Genomic DNA, 11,514 nt, shown 5'->3' with positions numbered 1-11,514 from the left:
AGATATTGGTAGTCTTCTTTAGAAATGATGCCATCCCTCTCTGATTGCTGATAAGGCTTGGATTCAAAGGCAATTTTATGTTTTTTGTTGCGGTAACCTGGGGGAAATCCATGTTTGAAATAGCATGTTCCCACGGTGTGATTTGTTTTACGACAATTTGTGCAGACCATGGAGCTTTTAGGATTTCCACGTCCTTTGCCATGATTTTTAGAAGGATTGTTGTTGACTTCAAGGATAGCAGGTGTGGTTGTGGTGACTTTTTGTTGAGCAATCATCAAGTAAACTCGACTAATGCTAGGGATGGAATCGAGCAACAATATCTAGGTGCGAATATTATGATACGTATCATTCAAACCCTTGAGAAAATAGGTAAGATATTCCACCTGTTTATATTGACGCACAACTTTAGATAAATCGCAGATGCAGGGGTTTGTGCAACAGAAGGTAGGTGTTGGTCGAAGATCTTCAAGTTCATCCCAGATGATTTTGGTGTCAATGAAGTATTGAGATAAATATTTATCACCTTGTTTGATGGAGTGAAGTCACGAAGGAGATTCAAAAACAGAAATGGTTACCCTTTATAATTCGTTCTTGAAGATCTATCCAAAGGTAAAAGGAGAATCGAAGCATACTCTGCATAATGTGTGGCGATAAAGTGCGATTGATCCATGAAATCACCATGCTATTTGTGCGTTCCCAGACATTAAAATTCGGATATTTAGCAGAGGGTCATTGTGAAGAACCATTAATGAATCCGATCTTGTTCTTGGAGGTAAGGGCACGTCGCATTAATTTTCTATAATTGTGATCATTGTTGTTGTCCAATGGTGGTGCAATGAGGATGACACCGGGATTTTCTCTGGGATGGACATAGAAAGGGCTTCTTGGATTTGAGGTAGGATCAATGTTGGATGATGATTTGTGTGGGTCTTTCTTTGGAGAGGTTTCGGTGTCGGAATTATCAGATGTCATGGATGACGGCGGGATGATTATGCAAAGGTGATGAATGTGCAGGGAAGGGAAGAAAAATGCTCAAGGAAGAAGATGATGATCGGAAAAGCGGAAGCAATGAAGAGATTTGAAAGATTAGGTTTAGGCTCTCTTGATACCATATTATAGGCCAAGAATTGGAATGGGCCTAATGGAATATTGATTCATTATGATGTAAAAGTTTACTTACAATATACAAGGTGATGGCCTTCTTTTATAGAATAAGAATTGGCCTCAACCATACAAACCTAATTAGGCCCAATAACTAATGAAAGTCCAAATAGTAAGGTGCTTAATGGTTTAATAAAGTACATCCATACATCGTATATGTTTATTTCTAATAATATATGTAGAAATTTAAGTTGTATTTAGTGGAGAAAATATCTTTAAAATTTGGATTATATAAGATACAAGCCTTAATTACCAGGATAGTATTTTATTTTGAAAAGCAAAAATTATGTTAAAGTTAGCACAAGCAAAGAGTACTCAATTCTAATACAAAAATAAAAACAAAATGCATTAATCCAAACAATTTAGGGAATTTTTCATCCAATCTTCCTTGGTGCAAAAAAGATGACTCTTAAATCTAGCACCGAATCAGTCTCAAGCTAATGTCTTAGCCATAAAAACAATATTATGAATCCCGTTCATCCCACCATTAAAGAGAATATTATTTCTAATCATCCAAACCGCCCAATCAACAAGTCAGATGAGAATTCAAATGTTCTTCTTCGATTTTCCTTGGATATATAGCAGAACCAAAAAGCAGCAGATGATTGAAAATATCAATCAAAGGATTCAACATACACAAACCAGCTCATTCTAATATAAATTACCAAACATCTATTACAATTGAGCATTAAAGAAATAGATGACAACAAGATTCCTTTAGACTAAAACAAAGCGGACAAACAAGACTATGCACACCTAAAATAACTCCCCGTTTAGCCAACTCATCTCTTGTTTGTAGTCTAATAAGGATGAGTCTTCACGCAAAGACTTGAATATTATTTGGAACATTTGATTTCCACATACAATTCTGAGCTAACTTTGATTGGATATCTGACAAAAAGTCAAAACTAAGCAGTGAACTTAACCGAACAAGTGCAACTTTGACAAAATAACCAGAAACATTACACCACCATAGAAACTTATTAGAGGAATTCAGATTGGGAAAGAAACCGCACATAATATTAATCAAAATTGAAAGCTTCTTCTTTGCCAGTTCCAAAAGCTGAAAAGTTTCCAAAAAGACTCCATTCTAGCACACACCTAAATCTAGTTAATCCATTTTCACCAAAATTCATCATTTTAAGGACGTAAAACAAATACTCCCAAGAAACGGAATCAAACACTTTTTCAAAATCTAATTTGAAGAGAAAAATACCTTTCTTATTTCGCCTTGCACAATCTGCAAGTTCGTTGAGCATTATGAACTAGGGGTGTTCGTGGTTCATAAACTGCACTGAACTGAACCAAATTAATGGTTCAGTTCAGTTTTTGAAAACCATTTTAATAAAAAACCAATTAACTGGTAAAACAGTTTCAATTCAGTTTTAAATTAGTTCAGAACCAGTTTGTATTTATAAACTGGTTTATAATCAGTATCTAGTTATAAACTAGTTTAAAACCAATTTATAGTTAAAAACTTAATTTTTCTTTTTCGATTGAAGATTTATTTTATAAATTGTTTCAAAATTGTTTATTATATATATATATATATATATATATATATATATATATATATATATATATATATATATATATATATATAGAAAGATTTATTAGTGTGTTGTACTTACCAGCTACAAAATCAATTATTAGAATCATATGTAGAAATAATTACTACTGCATTTCATATTTTATTTTTTATTTTATTTACCACCTGAAATTTGTTTGTTAATTATAACATGCAAGCTTAGCTTTTATTATGTATGCAAGCTTAACTTCTATTATGTTTTTCAATAGTTGCAGACTGCAGTGAATTTTTTCGGTTTTGTTTTTCCGGTTTTGCAAGTAACACACGTATGGTATGTGGCAATAGTTTATGTGTTGATAAATACTTTTGCATAAATTTTTTTTGGTTTTCTTGATAAGCACTTTTGCATAAACTTTTTTTGGTTTTCTTGATAAGCACTTTTGCATAAACTTCTTTCAACTATGAATCCACTTTTTTAATTGTAACAGATTTTCTTTTTAACTTCTCCTAGTTGGTGATACTAGATTATCTATATGGATATTCAATGCATTTTCTTAATTGTTGGGTCTAATTATCGTTAATTCATCTATATAATTGATTATAATTGTATAATTTTAAATGCAATATAAATTAATTACCTATATATTTTTGGTATCACATTTGTCATATTTTACCATATTGGTGTACTTGAAATATGGTAGCATTATTTTTAAACTTAATTTTTTAATAATAAATCAGATTTTTTTAATTTTTTATGTTTTAAAAAACAATTAGTAAAACAGTTTAAACTGGTTTTTAACTTAAATTTGGTTAACTGAATTGTTTAAAATATATGGTTCAGTTCATAAACCATTTAAATGGTTCAAGTTTTTTGTGGTTCAGTGCAATTCAGATTAGGAATATGGTTCAATTAACCATATTTTTGCACACCCCTATTATGAACCCCTCAAGCATACCTCTCTTAGAAATGAAATGAAGGTTGACTGACTTGTAGAGACTAGCTTCTCCATGACCCCTTCATCACTACAAGTAATATATTTCATGACAAAGCTTTCACCTCACCCAACAAAAAACCGAGGTATAATGGCAAGTCGCGTTATGTTTTATTTGTTTTAAAAAGAACCACATATTCCCTCGGTTTTTAATATAACCAAGAGGAAAAAATTCAGAACATGCTTCGAATCCCAACTAATGCAGTTTATGTTTTTATTTCTTTATAAGTGGAACACTTCTTTTTATTTTATTTTTTATTTGTAAACTAAATGATCTTTCCCGTCGGTTTCCTTAACAACCGAGGGATATAAAAAAATCAGATTTTACTATAAAAGCACTCGTTAAAAATTACCATATTTCTAACTTATATGTAGCTGCCCTAAACTCATACGCATCATTCTTTGTGATGAATTGTAAGATAGAAAAAAGTCTTCGATGTTCTGTGTACTTCTATCTTGAACAAAACATTTTTCTGCTCATGCAATTTATCTCACATAATGGTGTTGTTGTTGTTGTTGTATTTTTTAAATAACCTTCCTATGTTTCCAATAAAAAAACATCATTGCTTTCCTTGGTTGACAATGTTGAGAAATTTATTCTTAAACATGGTATAAATTGCACACAAAAAATGGTGACTACAAAAAATTGAAATAGAAACATGACATGTTACTTTCATTTCTTTATCATTCACCATTTTTTTTATACCTCGTTTTTTTAAACCGAGGGGTTTCCTCATTTTATTTTATTTTTCTATTTAAAAATGAAAATACTTTTCCCCTCGGTTTTTAACAAGACCGATGGGTTTTGTTACAAAGCTACAACAACGATTCTCTATCCTACATTCATAAAGGAACTACGCTTAAGATATTGTCAAGAGTCAAGACATCAATCCATAACAAATCTTGGAACTTAAACAAGTTTGGAAAACTTCTCTATGATGAATTGCAGGTGCAGAAAAAACATCTTTGCTTCAAGTAAAACGAAGAAGGGAGATCAACTTTGAATAACTTTTTAGAAGTTGAATGCACATAAGGTATGTAACAAAATATGGATTACAAGAAAGATTTGTTATTCTTTAAGCATAACAACACTGATGATGATTTGGATTTGTTGTAATCAATGTATTTTGATATTCTATGTAAACAATGTAATGTTTTTTATAAGAAAAAGCTTATTCAAGACTTCAAAATCAGCAGTTAGAGAGAATGGAAAGTTCAAGACAAATAACTGTTTTCCGGTCTTATCCATGCCAAGAAAACACGTGGAAGCAAATCTAGAGGCAAGAATCATGCAACATAATATGTATCGACTTCGAAGGAGAAAGCTGTTGTAGACAGTTAATCATGTATTAGTATAAATAAGAGTTCTAGCATAGGATTCAGGGTGTCAAATTCATTACAAAAACTCAAACACTCAAAGTACCTAAGCGAACAGTGAGAAACAAGTCAATTGAGTGACTATGTATGATTCTGAACACCACTCTTCACATATTTAAGCAAAGTTATTCATTTACCTTTATTTGTCTTTTTCCAGCATTTTGACTTTCTTTTACAAAGATTTTGACCATGTCAAAATCCTTTACTTTTCCTTCCAATTTACTTTATTTGTTTCATATAACAAGTTAGAGTCAATTTACACTTTACACAATAACCAAACATAATTTTAAAGAGTTTATGCACACATGTCCTAGGATTAACTAGTCGGTCATGCAAGTAACTTTTTTTAAAGACTAACGCTTGTTTACTAAAATTCTCTTGGTAGACACATGTGATGGAGAAATTCACTATTACCGTTACATGTATTTATAAGAAGTTTATAAATGCTCGCTTTACAAATTATATTTTGTGTTAATTTCACCATAATTGTTTTCATAGTTCCATAAAATATTAATTATGGTTCTTTTTTTAATGGAAAATATGTTATTAATAATAAAAATTAATCAATACAAATCAATAAAGTGGAGCATGAGTAGTTCGTAAAATTTCTTTGATACCATTTCCATGCCAAGGTAATGCTCGTTGTCTTCAAATCCTTTAAAAAGATTACTAGTCCCCCATGCATCATCTAAGAGAAACTTACGTATAGTTAGATTTTGTTTAGATGGAAATTTATCTAGAAGTAGCAGCCAAGAGAAGGGAACCACCTTACAAGGAGCTCAACTAACCCAGATAAAAGGCAAAGCATGACCCCTCATGTTAAAAGCAATAGTATGGCGAAGCATATCCTCAATGGGCGAATTATAAGCCGACAAAATCAAATAGACCTCATTCTTGACAACCTACCACCACCGATCACTACCAGGAGAAAGGGCGACCGTTTGCATAATAAGGAAAAATTATCCACTAAATCATTCTCCTAAATAAAGAAATTCCATCTACTGAAATCTTCATCTGATCACCATTAAACGTCGTCACTTCACCTATTGAACTACCTTAATTAATTGCAATCAATAATATAAAGCCTATAAAACTTCTCTTAGAAGACTCATACCCACCCAAGTATCATCCTAAAAGAGGTATTAAGTCCACTCTCTAATCTTCTATTAATTTTCTCCACAGACCAGTAAAAAAAGTCACTAGTTTTAGAGTCTAAGAACAAGACTTCCTTCCACTTTAATTAATTACAATCAATAAAATAAAACATGTAAAACTTCTATAAGAGGAATCGTACCCACCCAAGTATCATCTTAAAAAGAGGTATTAAGTCCATCCTCTAATATTCTACTAATTTTCTCCGCAAACCAGTAAGAAAAGTCACTAGTTTTAGAGTCTAAGAACGAGACTTACTTCCACCCTCAACAAAGAAACCGCAAGGGAACCGTATCCAATATATAAGATGTCCCATCAAAGTCCAATATTTTTAAATCACAAACTCTACTACCACTTATTTAGCAAAACTAAATTAACAAGACATAGATCTCTAACACTCAAACCTTCAAATCTCTTAGGCAATGTTTGGATATTGTAAAGCGAACGAAGTAGAATGGAGTGGAGTGGAACGGAGCGAAGCAGAATGAAATAAAGGTGTCATTCCATTGTTTGGATATTTTATGATGAAATAGAGAGATTTTGTCTTTCCGCCCAAATCAGAGAGTATAAAAAATAATGGAATGAGATGAAATGCATTTCATCCGATTTTGCTCCATTTTATCCTTTTAAATCAATCCAAACAATAGAACATAAATCCATACCATCCCATTTAATTCCACTCCACTCTCTTCTATCATCCAAACATATACCTTTAGGTTTAAAAACATCATACCAATGGACTCAGATATTCCTAACTTCATCTTTCACCAGAAATAAACCTTTGAATTTTTACAATTCTCTTTCATACCTTGACATACATGTTTTTATAAGTATAGATTAATAATCAAATTGAGTAGATCTCTTTGCCATCTTATGACTGTCTTTGACAAAGCTGAAACTCTAAGCGTAAGAGTTAGTTTAAACTAACAACGTTTAGAATTGAAATAAGAGTTGGTTAACACGAACGCCTAGGATTGGAATGTTGTAAAAAATAGGGGTTATCGCCATTCCATAGAAAAAACAATTGCCAACACCTATACTGTATTGGAAGAAAAGATCCACTATTATACTCAGGGACGGACCCAGACATTTGAATAAGTGGGGGCGATATATAATTTATAGTATTAAATATTTTATTTATTTTAATAACAATAATATATTATAACTCAAAAATAGATATACAAATACAACAATCTATCATTAGCATTTATTTTTTTATTAGTGTTATTAAGTATTAAGAATAACTAAAAGAGAAATGCAACGTCTCTTATATTTGAATAAATTTGATGAAACTAATAGTCTAAATTAAATGTTATGAAACTAATAATAGTTTAAGGCTCTATTTGGCAAGTCATGTTTTTGAACTTATAACTTATGTCTTATGTCTTATAAGCTCATATGATAATTTAGACCCGTTTGGTAACGGTCTTTTTATCACGAGCTTATAGCTTATTTTACTAGCTTATAGCTTATTTTCCAGACGCTATTTCAAATAGCGTTTTAGCTTATGTCTTATAGCTTATCATTTTTTCTTCCTTTTTTATCTTTATTATTTTAATTAAAATCCATTTTTAACCCTTATAATTTATTTTAATTTAAAATAAAATAAATATATATTAAATATATTTTATGTCATTTTACATTTATAAGTTGATTGAACCGCTAATTTTACCAAACACTTCAATTAGCTTATAAGCTATCAGTCTTAACCATCCGCTATAAGCTATAAGTCACCAATCATCAGCCATCAGTCATAAGCTATAAGCTATCAGCTAACTTATCAGTCAACCGCTATTTTTATCAAATATATATGTCTGTGCATTTGTTATTAACTGTTGGTGAGTTAAAACTTAAAACTTCAATAAAAGTAATATGTGAACACAGTTAATATATTATAATATTAAGGGTTAATACCTATTTTCCCCCCTGCCATATAGGCGTCATTTGAAAAACCCCCCTGCAAAAAAAAAAGTTGCAAGAAGTTCCCTAACATTTCAAGATTATCTCATTTTTTACCTTCATCACATCCAGTCAGCAAAAAAGCTGACGTGGCATGTATTTTTTTTATTTTTTATTTTTTTCTAATGATGTGGATGGCCCATGTGGCTTTTATTTTTATTTTATTATTATTTATAATGCCATGTTGGCAATTTTTATTATATTAATTTTTGGATGATATGTTAAAACAGTTTAAATAGCCAAAATTTGTTGGAAGTGGGAGTTGAACCCACTCCCTTCCATATGAAGCCCAAGCGCCTAACCACTAGTATATATATATATTTTCATACTGCAATTTTATTTACAATTCCAATAGTATATAATAGCATACTGCAATTTTATTTACAATTCTAATAGTATATATATATATTTTCATTAAAAGCCTTGTTATATTTTAACTTAATAAATTTAATTTAAAGATTTTATATAATTTAATATAAATTGTTTAACGTTATAAAATAGTAAAATATTAAAATATTATTTTACTATTTTATAAATAAGTAAAGTTAATAGTAAATTAAATTAAATTAGTAAATTAATAACGTTAAACAATATTAATTAATAAAGTTAATAGTAAGTTAAATTAAATATAAATATTAATATAAATTGTTTAAAATAATATTATTTTAATATTATTTTACTATTATCATTATAAACTAAATTAATTTGTTTTAATTTAAATAGGTTTTACTATTTTTAATTTAACTATATTAATTAAACTAGTTTTAAATTAATTAATATGTATTAATATAATTAGTTTAGTTTATTTTTAATTTATTTAAATAGCTACAGTATTGGTTTTGTAATTTAACTAAATATTAATTAATAAATATTAATTAATAATGTTAACTATTAACTAATAATTATTAATTTAAATATTAACTATTAACTAATATATTACTTTATATGTACAGTATTTTTAAATAGTAATTTAAATATTAATATTTTTAAATATAAATGATATTTAACATAATTATTTTAGTTTATACTAACTGAACCAATTTATATATATAGTATATATATTATTATATATATATATATATATATATATATATAACGTAACTATAGTATATATATTATACATATATATATATATATATATATATATATATATATATATATATATATATATATATATATATATATATATATATATATATATATATAACGTAAGTATAGTATATATATATAATTAGTAATTAAATGCAAATATTTAGTTGGTACTATAACAACAATTAAAAGCAAATATATTGCAACTTGAAACATCCAGCCTAGTGGTCAGGCGCTACACACCTTAAGTGAAAGATTGTGGGTTCAACTCCCACTTCCAACAAACTTTTAACTTAAATTAATCAAAAATAAAAATAATATTTAGTACATGTGGCATTAAAATTAACAAATAAATAAAATAAAAAGCCACTTGTGCATCCACATCATTAAAAAAAAATAAGAAATAAAAAAAATACATGCCATGTCAGCTTTTTTGCTGACTGGTTGTGATGAAGTTAAAAAATGAGAGAATCTTGAAATGTTAGGGAGCTTCTTTCAACTTTTTTTTTTGCAGGGGGTTTTTCAAATGACGCCTATATGACAGGGGGAAAATAGGTACTAACCCTAATATTAACTTTGTTGAAATTGTAGTGGGGCCCTAACCCACACAACAATGCAAGTGGGTCCGTCCCTGATTATACTGTTTTTCTTCTTTTTCAATTTATAAAAAGAAAATATCTTTTAATAGTTTAAAGCACTAAGCATGTGTTACATGTCTTCATAATGTAATGTGAAAATATTGATATCGTTTGAAACTTTGTCTACCAATTCGTAGAATGGGGCCTTTTCAGTTATCCATTTTGTTGGATTGCTTACTTTCTAAAGATATATCCATTGTAAAAATTTACAAGATTCCATTTTCAAATAATCTATTATTGCAGTTGCGTTTCGCATTATATATATATATATATATATATATATATATATATATATCCAATAACTCTTTACCGCATATCTATATAACAAAATTAACTGTTGGATTGAAAGCTAACATCATATAGATCATGTCTATAAAATTTAACATCAATCAGAAATTATTTGATATGTCAACGAGATGCATACAAATCACTGTCTTACAAAACTTTAACAAAACCGTTAATTTTGATCATTCTCTTTAACATATCAAATGATTTCGATTGACGTTAAATTTTATGGACATGATCTATATTATGTTAGCTTTTAATCCAACAGTGGATTTTATTATACGGATATGCGATAAGGAGTTATCGAATGTGTCATATTACTAAGTTTGACACATTGATGTCATTTAATCTTGTTCCATATATATATATATATATATATATATATAGAGAGAGAGAGAGAGAGAGAGAGAGATAGATATTGGGATGGTTGCATAGCTTGAGGCTCCGGGTTGTTTTGAGTGTTACTCCAAGAAAAATTAGGATGTTTGCGGCATCCTGGGTTGTAAGTGTTGGTGTAAGGATTGTTGTACTTGTTGTTGTTGTTGTTGTTAAGATAGTTGACAGAAATAGGGTTTGTAGAACATTCTTCAAGTAAATGGGCTCATCCCTAGTACACAAAGGAAACTTGAGACGCATCAATAACCACCTTCACTAGCTCAGGCTTTGTCACTTCAGGAGTCATCATATTCTTCATCATTTGGTGGATCTGAGCTACTTGAGCAGTAAGAGTTGTTGTCTCAGTAACCTCATGAACTCTATTTAGTATCTTTTGATTTGAATTTGTAGTAGCTCTAGTCACAAACCATTGATAAGTGTTGGCCGTAATACTCTTAATCAATCTATAACTTTCTTCATAAGAGTTAGACAAAAAAGCTCCACTACTTGAGGCATCAAGCATGTTCCTTGAAAAAGGAATCAACCTATTGTAAAAAAAATTCAAGGTTAATACAGATAGGTATGCCATGGTGTGGGCATTTTCTAAGCAATTCTTTAAATCTTTCCCAAGCATTAAATAAGGATTCATCATCTCCTTGCCTAAATGAAGTGATTTTATTTCTCATCTTAGCATTGTTGGAAGGAGGAAAATACTTAGCTAAGAAATTTTCAGCCAGATCATTCCATGTGGCAACGGAATTAGGCTCTAAGAAATTCAACCAACTCTTGGCTCTATCCCTTAGAGAATAAAGAAACAGCCTTAATCGAAAGGCGTCATCAGTCACGCCTGGAATCTTGAAATTACTAGCAACATCCAAGAACTATCGCCAGTGAAAATGAGGATCTTCATTAGGAGAACTTGAGTACTGACCAATGGTTTGCAGCATCTGAAACATCA

General features: G+C 29.7%; 1 non-coding gene across 1 annotated transcript; it reads left to right on the top strand.

The window, feature by feature from the left end:
• The first annotated feature begins 11,138 nt into the window (after positions 1-11,138).
• LOC131608324 (small nucleolar RNA R71) lies at positions 11,139-11,245 on the top strand. The gene has a single exon (XR_009285590.1). It is a non-coding gene; the product is annotated as a small nucleolar RNA R71 (small nucleolar RNA).
• The last annotated feature ends 269 nt before the right edge of the window (positions 11,246-11,514 follow it).

Source organism: Vicia villosa, linkage group LG5 (genome assembly GCF_029867415.1).
Source record: "Vicia villosa cultivar HV-30 ecotype Madison, WI linkage group LG5, Vvil1.0, whole genome shotgun sequence".
Taxonomy (NCBI): Eukaryota; Viridiplantae; Streptophyta; class Magnoliopsida; order Fabales; family Fabaceae; genus Vicia; species Vicia villosa.
Note: the sequence above shows the minus strand (reverse complement) of the source record. Positions and strands in the feature narration are given on the sequence as shown.